Source organism: Chenopodium album, chromosome 2 (assembly GCF_948465745.1).
Source record: "Chenopodium album chromosome 2, dcCheAlbu1.1, whole genome shotgun sequence".
NCBI lineage: Eukaryota > Viridiplantae > Streptophyta > Magnoliopsida > Caryophyllales > Amaranthaceae > Chenopodium > Chenopodium album.
The window spans coordinates 20355095-20369450 of record NC_137835.1 but is presented as its reverse complement, the minus strand read 5'-3'; positions in this window follow the sequence as shown (position 1 = coordinate 20369450).

Genomic DNA, 14356 nt, shown 5'->3' with positions numbered 1-14356 from the left:
AATAAACTAATTAATGACTAAAGGACTTTGTTTAATTAATTAATTATAATTAATTAGAGCTAAAAAATATATATCTAAAATCAAGTCATAGTTCCTTTAAGTCAACCCGGATTTTTATTCCCGTATACTGCATAAACGTCAACTTGTTTTGGTCATAGACGGAGTTCTAGGAAGAACTGCGAGTCGTACAGCCTATGGATCTGTAGCCCCGAGTTTGATCTTTAATTTGGCTCGTTGGTTTCATCTCAATCAGAGCCATAGATCAAAAGTTATGACTAAAATACAACAGCCAGTCCAGTTTAATGCATATATGTGGGGTCTTAACTTAGTCTTTGCTTGAGTATAGTCACATAGTCTAGTCATATGGTCATGACACGCACAAGCCTTAACATGTCACCTACACTCACTAGTCTTAGCACACACTTTGTACACATATACTTTTTTCACACCATGACCATGTCTTAGGTTCATGCATAAGTCGTTTTTTCCGTCATTTGAGTTGGGGGTACATTCTATTCCTAATTTTATCATATCTCTCCATCTACATCATCTTTCCATTCTCTACATGCTTTCTCCATATCACAACCTTCATTCTTCCTACCTTCTTCCATCCATGCATGTTGAATCGAGTTTGAGTCATGTGATTGACAAACAAAAAATTAAGGGTAATGATGAAACAAATGCACAAGGCAAGCTTCTCACCAAGATTTCATGCTTTCTTCTGTTTTTTTTCAAACCCTTTCCCTAATAAGTCTAGCATAGGCACCCTTCATGCTCCTTAAATTTATTTATTTCTTAGAGTTTGATTTTTACCCTTCACTTTTTAAATAAAATGAGCATTTATTTCCTTGCATATGATCATGATATTGCACCAAAAAAAAATATAATAATAAAAAAAATTAAAAAAAAATTGTCGAACTAAGCACAAGGTATATTAATGATTTGAGGCACCCCTTGTAGCCACATCATATTACCTCTCATCCTTCAAATATGAAATCTGTTTTTGATAAACCATATTGAGCCTCATCTAACGATAGACCTTTCATTTTTCAACCTACATTTACTTAACCTCGGGATGGGATGGTGTGTAACTTATGTAACTTCAAAAGCTTGAGTGAATTCAATAAATAAAAGTGTACAAAAGGGCAAGTGTTCCAACGTCTTTGACATGAACATGTCTTTTATATGAACACGTCTCAGATTGTGTCTCTTATCGAGTGCTCAGTACCGTGCCTGAGAAACATGAATGCCAAGTGAGTGATTAACCGCATGATCGGGATTGCCCACACTTATAAAAATAAAATAAATGCTAAAGAAAAAAAAAAGAGAAAAGAGAGATAAAAAAAAAAAAAAAAAAGACAGCCTCAAGCATAGAAATACAAAGATTCAAAAGCAAAGTTGCACACCTTGGGGGCTTATTGAGGGTCTTGAGCCTTTATCCCCTTCTTCTATTACCTGTAGCCTAACCACGTTACAACCCTTAAAAAGACCTTTTTGAGGTATACACAATTGTGCGAGGTTCGGCTAGAGCTACGTTCGGCCTGATTCCTAACGGATACAAAGGGAGGTTCGTCCGTCATAAACACGCATTCATATTCACATTCACACACTCACACCATGATCATATCAAGGATCTCCTATGCTCACGTCTTTTCATTTAGAGCTAGACTTGGGGGCTTGATCCCTACATAATTAGCTTACCTAGCCCAAGAGTCACCATCATTTGACTCTTCTAAAAATAATATCTTTTTCCACACACTTAGCCCTTGCGGCCTAACTTTAGTGTCACTTTCACACACTGTACAGATACATGACCAAACATACTTCCCTTAGGAACCCTTTGTCATGAAATCTTAACACAACATTGAAGCATGACTTGTCAACATCAATCAATCATCATTACATCGCAGTGTATGAAGTGTTTAGCCTCCATGCCTAAGTTACCCAAATGCTTTCATCATTGAATCAACAATTGAGATAGCCTAGGATGAATTAATCCTTGCACCTTGAGAGATAGTATCAACAATATTTGATTAAGCTCATTCAACATGCACCTTCAAAAAAACTTCACTTTGATTCTTTTTCGTGTCTTTCTTTTTCGGGTGAAAGTCGGTACCCTCCACAAAAATGACGGAAAATTTTTGCTTTTATGCATTTTCGAGTCGCACGATCACATTACAATGCACGCACGAGTCATGTATACATTGAGTCATGTCGTGTTATCACATTGAGTTAAGCAACACTAAGTCTTAAGTTAACCCTAAAGAAAGACAAGCAAAGTCCTATAGTCAAGGATATAAATGCAGGTGCATCCTAGCAAGCGAGGACATTCCCAAATTTTTTTTCGAAAAAACCGCAAATATGACACAGGAGATTTCTCCAAGATAAGAGGAGTTACATAGATCAGTAAATTAGAGATGAAGAGCTTTAATTTACAAAAGATTTGAGCGGATTTGGTTGAAAGGAAACGACCAAGCTCAAAGTTCGGAGCAAAACCAAGCAACAGCGGCAGCAAGAGCAGAATAGGGAAGACCCGACTCCAGCGCCAGACGACAAGGCTATCGCCTGGCGACAACATCTGTCGTCTGGCGATAGAGTTCAGCGCCTGGCGCTAGATCCCAGTGTCTGGCGACAGAGCCAATTCTTAGTGCCAGCGATATTTCAACAGCGACAGAGCTCGAAGCCTCTCAGAACGGCTATTTCGACTTCATACAGCAATTTCGGGTTCCTTGGTACGCCAGTTAGCCCCTATAAGCAAATTGACATGATTAGTAGTCGGCTTGATTACAATCGTAGTAAGTGATTGACCTGACAAAAAAATCGTCTCACTTAGCTTAAATGCCTAAAACACTAGCTCATTACAAGCACCAACGTATCGGTTTAAAAGCAAGCACTTAAATGACAATATTTCCAAATATGGATTGTCGCGCATTCTTCTTAAACGACAATTTTTCCAAAATTGGATTGTCATCCCCAACTAACAATATTCCCAAATATGGATTGTCGCGCATTCTTCTTAAATGATAATTTTTCCAAGATTGGATTGTCATATCTGGCAAAGTTTCCAAGCGTGGATTGCTATGCTCCTTCTTTGTTTGGCAAGTTTTTCCAAGTTTGTATTGTCATCTCTGGCAAGTTTTCCGAGATTGGAATGTCATACACCCAGTTCCCTATGACAAAATTTCCCAAAGGATTGTAGTAGGTCTCTACTCATCATAAATTTCGGCAAAAATCCTCAATGTGGATTGTCATTCATTTCAGTAAGTGGCAAATTTTCCCGAAGTGGATTGTCGGTCGACTCTTTTTTGCAAATGTTCCAAGACGCGGATTGGCAATAGTGGCAATATTTTCCTAAAAGGATTGTCGCATAGCATTGGCAAATTTCCAAGGTGGATTGCTTTCAAGAGTTATATTCCAATATGTGGATTGTCGATCGTAGCAAAGTTCTTATGACAGATTGTTACGAAGCATTGACAACTTTTCCCAAAATTTGATTGTGGCAAATTTTCCAAGATACGGATTGTCGCTTCATCGTGGCAACATATACATCATACAAGAGTTGTGTTGCCAACTATTTCCGAAGAAAAGAGGATTGTCATCACAGCAAAAGCACCGACATACTGGTTCACAAGCAGCAAAGCGCCGGCGCACTGGCATAACGACATTAAGGATCAACAAGCAGTGGTCTTTTCGAAGTCTATCACGGCGGAATTGGAGCTAGTTATAGGCGTAGTAGTCTTCAGGCAGTATTTTCTAGCTTGCAGAATATCGTCAAAACAAACAGCAGGATAGAATTCCCTAGCTTGCGGAAGGTTGTCACAATAACAGCAATGCAACAGCAACAAATCGGTTACCTCTAGAGACGTGTGCTCGACGGTGCAAGATATACGTCTCTTAAATATCTTATCTGTTTTAACTAACGCTAGTTTGCAGTATCGGCGTTACAAGAATGATTTAGGATCGCAGAACGTTCTGAATCATTCCCCGTCCCTATCGATACTTTGACTTTTGTTTTCGAAACATGCGTTTCTCCAAACTCAGTCAAAGTGGGGGTTTCTTTAGACACCCAAATGTGTCTCCCCAAAATCAAACCCAGTGATGAATACCTTTCACGCCATTTGATTATCGAACAAAGCGAAAGTGTGGAAAGTATAGTGTTGCGGATAGTTTTTATTTCTCTTCTTTCTCTTTGTTTTTGAAAAACTATTTTAAGAAAATAGCCAATTCAATTTAGTTTGTTCCATGGCAAGGGTCCAATAATAGTTTAGTTGGGTCGGGTTTGAAAAGACCTTTCCAACGATATATTATAAGCCCAATTTCGATGAGTAATGAGGAAGTTATGGCCAAAATACTAAACTGGGCCCGATTTGGTTTTTATATGCGGCCCAATGATCTAGAGAAGGGCCTATTATTAATTATCATTACTAAAGCTAGTAGGATTGATTATAGTCTTCTAGAAGGTTCTCTTAAATCCTAATGGAGTTAGGATTGATAAGTATGTTTCAAAGAGTTTGAAATTGAATAAAACTACTCCTTTTTAGAATCCTTGTTTTGTACGAAGTGGAATATATTCAGATTTTATTTTCGTGCCTTATAATCTTTATCTAAATTTTATATGGTTGGATAGATCTTGAAATTATCTTTCCAATGATATATTATAATATTAAATCCGAGCTATAACGAAAAAGATATGAATGAGATATGAAACTGTATCCAAAACTGACACCCTTCCACTATTTCGGCCATATATTTTTACCTACAAATTATTTTAATCTGATTCCAATTGGGTTGGAATGTAGACTTCAAGAGATTTCCAATGACATAATATATGACTTATTTGGACTTCATGATCAAAAGATATAATAAAAACGAAATCCGCAAAAACTGTTTTCCAGCGTCTGACGACAGATCTAGCGCCTGGCGCTATACCTGGCGTCCGACGCTAGACCTGGCATATGGCGCTAGAGTGCAGCGTTTGGCGCCACGCACATGTTTGACGCTACTATCGTGTTTTATTCTTTTCAAAACTCTGATTCGTTTTTTTATCCATCCAGCTGATTTTCTCTATAAATAGCCTCCTAAAACCTCCGTTTTCAATCATCAATTCTCATCAACAATCAACAACTCTCTAAATCTCTTCTCTCTTAAAGCTAAAGCGTATTCTCTCTCGCTCTCTTATTCTAAACTAGCCTTTTGCATACAAAATTCCGCATTCACAAGCACAATACACACCTAGCCAAGTTCGAAGTTGCCTTCGCCCTAGACGTGAAAGGTTTTAATTTATGAGAGTTTGGTCCCAAATCTCTCTTTCAATTAATTAATTTAACGGTTTTTTCACCACATACTCCTGAGTTTTTTATTTATTCACCATATACCCATGAAAATTGTCAAATTCACCATATACCCCTAAGTTGTTACAAAAATTCACCATATACCCCTTATGACAACAAAATGAGTGGAATTTGATTAATTATGCATCTACATCACCTTATATTTCTCCTTTCATCCCTGAAACCACTCCTCTCCTTTGTCCAATCCCTTAAACCACTCCAAATCTCAATAATCATATCCGTATAATGGATTTTGAGATAGAAAAAAAGAAATTTGGCGTGGTTTTGAAGGTGAGAAAAAGAAATGTGGGTGATTTCGGAGGTGGAGAAATGTATTAAGGGTAGTTTTGGGTCATAAGTAACCCTAATAATTGACAAAGTTAACAATCATTAGTCATCAAGGGTATATGATGTATTTTTGTGAAAACCTGAGGGTATATGATGAATTTTATAAATTTCATTGGTATATGGTGAATAAACAAAAAACTCAGGGTATATGGTGAAAAACCCGTTAATTTAATTGTTTGATTATTATTTTCCTTGAAGTTAGTACCCGTTATGTATTTTGTTATTAGAAAGAGATACGAAGCATCCAAGTAAGTGCTTTAATTGATTTATTGATATTATGATATAGAAATCATGTCTAGGTTGTTATTATGATTCCTAATGTCATGTTAGGGTGTTTTGATCTTCCTAGTATGATATTTAGGGTAATAACTATAATTTCTAATATCAAATATGATAGTTATGATTCTTGTGATGCTTCTTATGTTCTTTCCTAATAGTATCATGTTATGGTTAAATATTTGATTTTTATTGTTTAATGACATGCTAGGATTTGTTATTAATCTTGTTAGTATCATGCCTATGATCTTGCTATTATTATGTTTTATTCTTAACATGATTATGATTGTTATAATTGTTATTATGGTTATAATTGTTGTAATTCATGATTATTTTAATTATTATTATTTTGATGATTATTATTATGTTGCTTGATATTTTTATTGTTATTGCTTGATCACACCTTTTATGTATGTTTAAAGGGAATTGGTACTTGTAATCACGCTTAATAAGATAATTAATAATCTTATTTAGGGTTAATTTGATTATAATTCATGTGATCGCCAATAATAGTTTTATTTGTGCATTAATATTCAACCAACATAGATAAACAGGTTTAGGGGTAAACCTATTGATTGCATGTTAGTCAGAAAAGCGCACATGAATACGATCAGAATAAAGTAAAGGCCTATTATTAGGGCAGGATCAATCTCTTTTAGGTTGGATTTGTACCTTCATCCCCGAACTACCAGTCATGGTTCCAGACCTATTGGAGTTAATGATCTCCTAGATCGTTAAGGAGGTGTAACCTTCACCTCATGAACGGTTTACAAGTTCCTAAAACTTGTTGGCGAATCTTTTGCTCTATCTTCCTTCCCTTTGGACGCCACTGTACTTTAGTGTATGATCACAGTGGGGTTCAAGCTAGGGGTAATGCTTGAAATATTCCCTACAATACCATAATATAAAAAAAACATTGTTAGGGCTTGTTCATAATTACTGAACAGAGCTGAGCTGAACCGAAGTGCACTGAACTGATTGGAGCTGAACTGAACTGAACTAAACTGATTGGAGCTGAACTGAACTGAACTGAACTGAATAGAACTGAGTTCAAATGAATATTTTATGAGAGAGGGAAATTAAGAGCTGAACTGAACTGAACTGATTGGAGCTTAACTGAACTGATTAGAGCTGAACTAAACTGAACTGAAATTAAGTAAATGAGAACAGGCCCTTAATCTAGGTAATGACCAAACATAGTTCAAGTCATTAACTAACCCACAAACAAGTTTAAGAAACCTTAATTACATTTATCGAATCAAAATGCGACCACTTCATCTTCTACATACAAACTTGATACTCCTTGTTCTTTGACAAAATTACACAGTTTGAGTCCACCAAAATTATATTTTCAAACCATTCAAAACAGAATTCGTCCTTTGAATATACTTATAAATGAGATTGTTGTTGAGATTTTTTATGAATAAAAATATAAATCAAGAACTACAAGAAACACAATTTGATTACGAACACTACTACAAAATTTAGATAAGGGACCCCAAATAAAAGACCCGTCATATCAATCAACAGGTTTGATTTATGTAAGAGATCTAATATTATAGATGACGGGTCTGTAATGTGTACTAGGCCCCACCACTATGGAGATTAAAAAAAATTAAAAAATTAAGAGATCCGTTGTCAAATCCAACGGATCTCTAATATGTAGTAGGGCCACAAATTTTTCCCTAGACTCTAGTGTATGCAGCTTCCCCTACACCCCCCCCCCCTCTATATTACGTCATTTCATCATCTAGTGACATCTTTTGCTGGTTTTTTTTCCTCTTTCTTTACTTTCTAATCAAGCAAGTATGTAAATATTTTTACATAACCAAATTGCTTCATTTTCTCTCTCCTCTTTTCACCAATTTCATTTTCTCTCTCCTTGTTTTCATTGATTTCATCTTCTTTCTCCATTGTTTTTTTCCCCTCTCTCTTCTTCCATGGAGATTTCGAGCTCAATTCCATGGAATCAATTTTATAGATTTATTTTCTCCATTTTCTTATAGTTGTATTTTTATTTTGATTTTTTTATCTAGTTTAAATTTATGGTTTGATTGCAATTTCTTCTATTCAATTGATTTATGTATTTGTGTTTTTTTTTATTTGATTGCAATTATTTCGATTTTATTGATTTAAATTTAGTTAGTTGTATTTTTCCTATTCAATTACATTTGTTATCGCTATTGTTATTGGAAATGTAGGTTGTTACTTTTGTATTATTTGTTGTTTTTGTTTTTTTAAATGATTGTTAGTAGGTTCAATTTGGTAAAATTGAGTATTATTGATTTTTGCAGCAGTCCTGTATTCGTGATTTACGAAAATTGAATAGGAAAAATTATTGAAAAACTTTTATACACCGTGATTGAACATGTACTAGTTTATAAATGAACAATATTTTTTAATGATTGTAAATAAACATTTAATTATTTATAATTGAACATCTAATCATGGAGTATTAAAATTCGGTTAACGTATCATTTACAAATTTATTAGTGATCAATAAAAACAAACAACCTTCAAGTATTACAAATTTATTATGAACAAATAACTCTATATCTAAAAATTAATAACATACAAGTATTAAGATATGTTATAGACTATTCATTAATATGCAAATGAACATATATCAACATGAATATGTACTATTTTAATGTTCATTTATATATGCGTAAACGTTTACTATTACATTCTAGAATACAAAGTATATTTTATAAAATAAAAAAAATTAACATGTTCATGACATAATAGGTGTTTTAGTATCAAAATGAACATTTAAGTATATGTATATTTTTATTTAAAATAAATACATTTAATTGTTAAAAATAAAATGATAATGAATCATAATGAAGATGTGCATTTATCAATATAAAAATGAACAATTTTTACATAATAAATTTTTTTTTGAACAACTAGTAGCTTTATAATTACATGCATCTGTTCCTTAAAAAAAATAAAAAAATAAAAAAAATTTACATGCATCTGATGCAAGTTTTATAGGATAGACACTATTCTATTGGTATTGCTGAGTAATTTAATTGACTGTCTTTTAGTCTTCTTTATAATAATAATAACACTTGTATTGAGTTGAAAATGAACATATATACATTAATATGTGAATAACCATGTTTATAAATATTGTACTTTGTAATAAATATATATCTAAATGAAAATAGATGTTTATAAATATGAACATATAATTATTTAAAAGTGAACATATGTGTCTTACAAAATGAATAACTTTATGTATGACAATGAATAAATATTAAAAATTAATTGTACATTTTTCTATATATAATAAAATATATTAAAACTTAAACAAACATCTAATAAATTAACATCTTATATCATTATTATTGCAATGTAAATCTATCTATTAAAATGAAATGATTAGAATGAAAATGAATATCTATTAATACGAAAATAAATATTATAATATACAATACAACTCCACACATATTATCCAACACAATAAACGTTTCGATCCGAATTTGAAAAATCCAAGCCCATGTTATTGGTTCATGTTGCTTGACGAATCCATGCCTTATTGATCTCCTTATTTTTGCTGTAATGTCTTCCCTTTTTCCTTGCTATTGTGTGATCTAACTCACTATATCTACGATTCTTTGTTTAACCAATAGGAAAAAAAATTAATGTATTAGATTTGAGCAATATCAGAATAAGTGTTAAATTGAACCAATATTTATATGAATATGAAAATGAGTGAATATAACAATTGACATGATTGATATGGGAATGAAAATCTATTAGTATATAAATGAATATATATTAGTTTGGAAATGACCATTTATCGATATAAAAATGAACAACTATTAACACATAAATGAACATATTTACGTATTCAATATGAAAATGAACAACTATTTCTTTATAAATGAGCATATATTAGTTTGAAAATGATCATGCATGAAAGATAACAATTGATGAACATGAAATATATACGCGAATGAACTCTTGAAGCTATATATCAATTTGTGATTGACCTTATATTCATATGAGAAAATGCATATATTGAAATATTCAAAATTGAAATGTTCATGAAACATTTGAAGTAGATAACAAAAGAATATGAACATTTATCAAATTTCTAATAATCGTATGTTAATATATGAAATTGTGAATGACCAAATACTATTGTGTGATTGAACATTTACCAAAATAAAAAATGAACATTGGTCAAATAATTTTCCACTTCATACTATGAAAAAAATGAACATTATTACACGAATGACTATGAATTATTAAATAAATGAGAATTTATATTAATTATCTATTAATATGTAAATGATAGTTTTTTCAAAAAAAAAAAAAAAAAAAAAAAAAAAAACAGAAAAAACATATGAGTAATAGTATACAAATGTATAGATGAGCATTTATCAAAATAAAAATGAACATTTATCAAAAGTAAAAATTCACAACGAATTAATTTTATTAATACTTAAATTTTTCCAGAACATATGTTTTCCTTCTTTGGAACTGTTTTCTTCACTATACAAAAAAAAAATCAACTGACTAGTTTTTGAACAAAAATTCCTAAAAATATAGCAAATACTTACGTTGATGCATTTTCCATTGTTGATGTTTCGATTTTTGTTTTGAAATACAATAACAACAAAAATTTAGTAAAACCTAGGGTTCATACTTGTTTTTGAACCAAATATGAACAAATTATCTTATTTTTTTTCGAATTTCGACCTTGTTTTGTTGAATTTTGTAATGATTGAACAATTTTTATTGATAATTTGTCACTAATTCGTAGAAATTTTCTATTAGAAAAAGTATATCAATGGGTTTGGAGAGAGAAAATACAAAATGGGTGTAGAGAGAGAAAATGGAGAAAAATGGGTAAGGAGAGAGAAAATGAAATGATGTTTTTTTTTCTTTAAAAAAAAATTAATGAGGGGGTAAAAAGTGTGGTTATTGTGCAGTTACTACACAATTGCAGAAAGTGGGGTTATTGGGATTGTTTAGGTGTTGTTTAGGAAGGGGGTGTAGGAATAGATAGCTACACTAGAGTCTAGGGGTATATAATTAGTAGTAGGGCCCAATACTTAGGTAAGAAAATTAGAAAGAAAAAGATAACAGACCCGTTATTAGACTTGACGGGCCTCTTGCCTTGATTTTTTAAAACTTGGGAAATTCTCAATGGTGCTCTTGAGGTTTTCATTTTTCTCAATGGTAAACATCAAAAAATCAAATTATCTTTGGTAATCAACAATTTGTGTAATTAATTCAATGATGACAAAATTTACATTTATAAGCTAACCATGGTTAACTAAAGGTAAAATGACTAATATATCCTTGAAAATCATATTTTCCTTTATTCTTTAACAATTAAATTATTTAAAAAAAAAAAAAAAAAAAAAAAAACACCAACAACACTTTCCCCAGCCACCACCGCCAGCCAACAACCACCACCAGCCCCGATCCCCCATCCCCCAGCATCGGCCGCGCCCAGAACCTCCGGCGCCGGCGCCGCATGAACCAGCAACCCCCTTTCCCTATCCCCACGAAACTCTAAACCATTTAAAAACATAATCCCGAACCCTCGAAAAACCCCAACCGGATTCCCCAACGGTCGACGTCGATCCCCTAATCGATTCCATTTCACCCAAATTTCCTCAATTACAAAAACAATGAGCCCATGAATTCCCAACAACCATCTCGACCTAGGGTTCGTGAATTTAGCTCCAGATTCGTGTTACTTGCGGCAAAATCGACCCGATTCGAAGCCGTTAGCCCGGTTCGTCGAAACTCAGGGTTGCTATTAAGCTTTTTAAGGAAGGTTCTGGAGTTGGGATTTCGCTGCCTTGAAGTTGTTGCAGCCTGATGGAATTTGCTCCAATGGTGAAAATGATGATGATGATGATGGTGGGTGTTCGGTTAATGGGGATGGTGAATTAGTGAAATCGGCGTGAGACAGGGGGTGGCAGGGGGAAGAAGAGGGTGGTGGGAGGGGAAATCAGGGTGAAATCAGGGAGGGGATCTGGGTGAGCACGGCTGAAGCCGACCTGAAGCAAGGAGTCGGGGCTGGGTAGACTGGGGGTGGTGGGATTTTTTCAGTAGGGGTATATTAGGCATTTCTGTTTTCCCTCCCTTCTAAAACATTAACCATGATTAATGTTTTCCTTAAAATGCTTAACTAATGTTACCATTGAATTAGTATTATAAATTATAGATTACCAAAGGTAATTTGATATTTTAGTGTTTACCATTGAGAGAAAAAAAAAGTTGATGAGTACCATTGAGAATTTCCCTTAAAACTTTAATAGTCACCAAGTAGGCAAGTATTCATTCCTCTTCCCTGGATTTTTCATCTGTTCTTCCTCGTCATTTCCGCCTAACTCTAATCTTTCTCAATCTCTATCCTCTCCTTCCTCTCCAAGTCACACTAAAACAATATTAGGAAACAATATTAGCGGGTCGATAGCGGTGAAAAATTATTTGGCAACAATCGGTGGTTAGTGGTGGTAACGTTTGTATAAGTGAAGACAGGTCGATAACGGTGGTCGATTGAAGAACAAGAAGACTAGAAATCGTTATTGATATCTAAATTTGATAAAGGTATGTGTTAAAATTTTGATTGTCCTACTTTAATTTGCTCGATTAATTTGATATCAATTTGCTTTATTTTGTCATTAAGAATTAATGGATTGGTGGGTTTTTTTTTTTTTTTTTTTTTTTTGTAACTTCTTAAAATTCATGTATAATGTAGAATAAGAAGATACGGAGTATGAAATAAAGTGCTTTTTTTTTAATATAATTTCTTATGAATTACTAAGTACAAATTTCCAGTTATCGTGGGTTAATTTGCTGTTGAAATGTATAAGTTTTACTTTAATTACTTATAATTACATATTTGAATTTTTGATGAATTGCAAATTTGAAGTACTTTATTGGTATGTTGTTGCAAAATTAAAGTGTTGTCCATAGCTTGTTGGGAAATATTGAGGTTAGCTACTCTTAGCATTGATAAGTTAGATTTCTTTGAATTAGAGAGGCTTAGAGATGTCAGATGTGTTACTAATTCATTTTTGTTACTTTATTGACTTATTGTTTTAATGGATGAAATTGAGATTAATCTTTTCTAAATTTTGTTTGTTATAAATTGTCAATTGAACTTGCAGATGACATTGTAGATATCGTTGGTTTATTCGAGCTTTGAGGACTGCAAATCGGCATAATACATTCCTCCCATTATAATATTAGTTCGTATTTGTAGATTTCAAATTAGTTTATAAATGTAACTTGTAACAATTTCATGCAGATAATAAAATTTTTTGATGATTAATTTTAAGCAATTACACATTCTTTTGTTGATTTGGTTTACTTACATTTTTTTTTTGGTCAAATTTAATAGAGTATAAAATTTCAAATTTTAAATTATAAATTTCAAAACAAAATAATAAACTGTCATTTTTTTTATTAAAATAGTGATCAAAGAGACCCCATTTCTTTGATATGGGATCTATTATATATATGGCAGGGAGACCTCATTTCTTTAAGGACGGGTCACTTCCCCTATAAATTAATACTAAAAATTAGTAGGATAACAGACCCCATTTCTCAAATATTGGCTCTCTTCTTTCTTAAAAACAGACCCCTTCTTAGATGCGGTCTCTTAATCAAACAGACCCCTGAGATAGAGACCCGTCCAAGTGCGGTCTCTAAGGCATATTTGAACGGGTCTCTTTGCCTATTTTTGTAGTAGTGGAATTTCCATCCCATTTTAGTCTGGATTTGCAAATTCATCAATAACTAACATTGATTTTGGGAATAAGCAGGGTCGTATTTGGCTCGGGGCAGCCGTCCAGGGCCCTGAAATCTAAAGCCCAAAAAAAAAAAAACTTAAAATTAATGAAATTAAAACTAATACGGAGTACTCAGTATAATGAAGCGTTTCAAGATTCAGTTAATCATCCCCCCTTGATAATCCCCTCACATTAATATTCCTCCTAGAAAATAGTTCCTTTATTTTTGGAAAGGTGAATATGCTTAATTAATTTCCCAATCTAGCCAAACACAATCGTAAATCTTCATTCCTCTATCTAATCAATTATTTCTGATTTTCATCCATATAACCTTTATTTTTTCTGATTTTTTCCTCTTCCATAATTATTCTTAAAATATGATTTCCCCATAAACATTTTTCTTAGCAATATTTTCAACAGGATTAAAACCTACGAATTTTCCTATAACTTATACTTTTTTTTTTTTTTGAAGAAATAAATTGTACTCTTTTTATTGTTCTTTACTTATCAATTTCCTTAATTACCTTTTTTTTTATATCTATTATTTTTTCACTGTTTTAATGGGTTTCAGCTTCAAACATCAAAGATAAACTATCGCCGGCAGCCATTATCTATCCTAAGGTCTCAAGAAAG